Source organism: Papaver somniferum, chromosome 8 (genome assembly GCF_003573695.1).
Source record: "Papaver somniferum cultivar HN1 chromosome 8, ASM357369v1, whole genome shotgun sequence".
Taxonomy (NCBI): Eukaryota; Viridiplantae; Streptophyta; class Magnoliopsida; order Ranunculales; family Papaveraceae; genus Papaver; species Papaver somniferum.
In genome coordinates, this window is record NC_039365.1 from 13,265,985 (window position 1) to 13,269,385 (window position 3,401).

The 3,401-nt window shown below is 35.3% G+C and overlaps 1 long non-coding RNA gene across 1 annotated transcript; it reads right to left on the reverse strand.

Annotated features, from left to right (window-relative positions):
• Positions 1-1,731: 1,731 nt before the first annotated feature.
• LOC113304088 lies at positions 1,732-2,333 on the reverse strand. Its single transcript, XR_003338040.1, has 2 exons — positions 2,251-2,333; positions 1,732-2,126 (listed from the first exon to the last, which is right to left on the reverse strand). It is a non-coding gene; the product is annotated as an uncharacterized LOC113304088 (long non-coding RNA).
• Positions 2,334-3,401: the final 1,068 nt, after the last annotated feature.

Consider the following 3,401-nt stretch of genomic DNA (forward strand, 5'->3'; position numbering starts at 1 on the left):
TAATCCTTGTTCTAATAATTTTTTCAGACATTTTTGCTCTGAAATTCTGCATTAGAAATTTAGAAGTATATCATTTAAATTCAGCTGGTATCACTATCGAGTTAATATAATCTGACTGTACTACAGAGGGATAATTTTCTAAACTGACAAACCACTTCGCATATCGCAAACAACTTGACCATTCTGAGATTTGTAGTCTAGTAATTTACTCAACTGTGAAATCTTGTGCTAACTTACACCCCGTTATGGAATGAAAACAAATGCCGGACTTGGAGATATATGTAAAGAGCGACCATTATCATCAAGTGTAGTATACTTCTAAATTAAGTGTGTTGTGCCAGCATCTAGGAAACTGAAACGAGATTTAAACACAGAGACAGAATATAAACTTACGAGTTAATCAAAGTATGTATTTGTTATTACAGACTTTACTTGTACTGACAGAACTAAGATTTTGCACGGAGCTGTGAAATTGTTCTAGATATCTAGCCAAGGGCTCTTGTCATCCTGTTTCAACGTGCCTAGACAAGCTACATGAAAATTTTAGATTCACCCCGAATATTAAGAGCTATTCCTCCTATAACATGGTTAATCTCCTTCTTGAAGGCTCTGCAAATGCGATAAGTCGTTACTGGAGCGGATAAGCAAAATTAGCAAGTTGCTGAAGATATAAATATAATCCGTTTGGTGATGATGATTAATGGGCTTGGGCCTCCAATTGGCTAGATCATAGTAACTATTAATTAACTATTACAGTATTACTACCTCTCCTTTAGCATGAGCAATTTGAGCATGAATGATGCCGTCGTCAGTGCCGCAAAACTGTTTACCTGTGTATTGCAACCACAACTTCATGTCTTACATCTGAATATTTATTTCATGCGGACAACATTTTTCTTCATGTATTTCATTGAGAGCCTAAAATTACAATAGATAAAATTTGGAACTTCAGTACCAATCCAAAATAAGAAGACTGATCGAGTATATCCAAAGTAATCTAGGTACTTATGTTCATGTAAACTGATGAGATGGTGGTGAAAGCTGAGTGCAAGTAAATCGAAACAAAATAGATATTGCGAGGTACATTGGATCATTTGTCACTAAGTTAATTGCCTGCGTGAAGTCAAATTATATTCTTCATCTATACAATGGGTCAACTAATCAAATATTTTATACAGTGCTTGCATTTGATATAAGGAGGCGCATAAACACAACCGAAAAAAACTCTTCTCTTGATTAATTGATTAATAGATGTTTTGGGTTGTGCCTTTTCACTAGAGCATTCAACCGGGCAAGCTAGGGTCAACCCGGTCCTAGCTTGACAAGCCATGGACGGGTTAGGGTCAGTCCTAGTACTGTTCATGTACAAGCCCAAAACCCCAACCCTAGCCCTAGACGGGTTGGCTCTGACGCGTTGCGGGTTGGCTGGTAAATTTGACTTTATTATTTTTGTGCTAAAAATATGAATATGGTAAACAACCACAAGTCTAAATACTAAAAAGTGCATACTGAAAACAGATTACAGATTCCACGATACAACTAAAACATGATTGAAATGAACCAAACCAAAGTTGTGGAGTGGAATACATATAGACATAGTTACATACATATATAAAACCAAAAAAAAATACAAACTTCCACTTTTACTGCCTACCAGTTTACCACAGTATCACCTACTAAAAGTCTAAAACACTTCATCACTAGTGAAGAGGAGACCATAATAACAACCAATTCCTGCACAAAAAGTATCATATTCATTAATAAGGAATTAAGGATATAGGTCCAGGATTGTGATTCATATAAGAATCCTCAAAGTGACAGTAACTATTATCTATGTTTGTCCTTTTATATACAAAAGTGGACAAACTGAAGTACTGAACTGAAGCTACCGTCTACTGAACTGACTTTGAAATCTTGAATCACAACCTAAACCCTCATATGCAGTTACATATACAATATATATCGTTAGTGTCTCCCTTCATATTTATACAAAAAATAGGAGACAGTGATATCATATGGAAGTCCAAAATATTTCCTAAATCAGTGCCCAAAAAATGTTCTTTTTCCATGTATCTTTGTAATTGTGTGTCTAGAAGTGTATCACTTCAAGATGCTCCAGTATGAATCTGTAATTTCCAGCAAAAAGTATATCAAACAAAAGGTTGTGTTAATGTAAATAAATAGAATTTTCATAATTACCCGCTTTATATCGCTGAAGTACAGATACTAATTAGACGCATAAGAACTTACTGCCTCATTGTTGTTTGCTGGCTCAAATGCCAATACATCCTCACTAATATCATTATCTTTCACTTCCTCAACATCAGTTGATGCAGATCCTACATATAATTGAAAATAAGTAATTATCAATCTCATATATATTGTTAAATAGACTTACAACTAATTTTAAATATTACTCGATACACTTAGCCTCTTACCGATTCCATATATCCAATCACGATTTGTTATCAATGCCTCGGCACTTTCAGGTGATAAGGAGCTGCGATATCTGTCAAGTACCCTTCCCCCAAGGCTAAATGCAGATTCCGAAGCAACAGTTGAAATATGAATTGATAAAATATCGGTTGTCATTCTTGTAAGATTAGGGTATCGTAGTTCTTGATCCTGATGACTCACTTAGATATTGTTCTACTTCAAGATGTCAAAATCAGTTGACATTGATCCTGATGACTCACTTAGATATTGTTCTAGTTCTGACTTGTCAGATTGTTGACCACCATTTTTTTTTTCCGCGGCAAATTCCTGCATCAAAAAACTTCAACAATTAACTACCAGTTCTATATGGACAGTTATAGAAATGTTCAAGCAGTTAAAACTTAAAGAAATATCACCTACATAAAAGCACTTCCATTGCGTCCAGAATTCCCACCATTTACAGTACCCGAATTCTGAGTTTCATTGGTTGTCGAACCTCTTAAAGTTGACGCCGTATGATACTCTTTATAGAGCGCCGCCATCCTTTTTCTAATAATATCAACTTCCTTCTTCATTTCACGCTCAACAGGATACACATTTTATAAAGTAAACTCTACAAATTCAAACTTCAATCGAGGGTCTAAAACGACTGCCATTGCCAATATTGGTTTCAATTTTTTCCAATACTTGGCAAATTTTTCTTGCATTTTCTTCGCCATGTTTCTGATGAACTCAATGTCATTAGTTGTCTCATGATCTAATAATACTTTAATCTGACAAACCCCATCAAAATAAAAATTAGAAGTAGGATACTTGTTTCCAGAGAATAGAGTCGTGAGGTCATAAAAGGCCTTGAGAAACTTCGTGACCACTTTGATTTGCTCCCATTCTTCCCCATTAGGAGACTCTGCATAGTCAGGGTCCACCAACCTCAAATGAGTGAAGACTTTTTCATACGAAATACA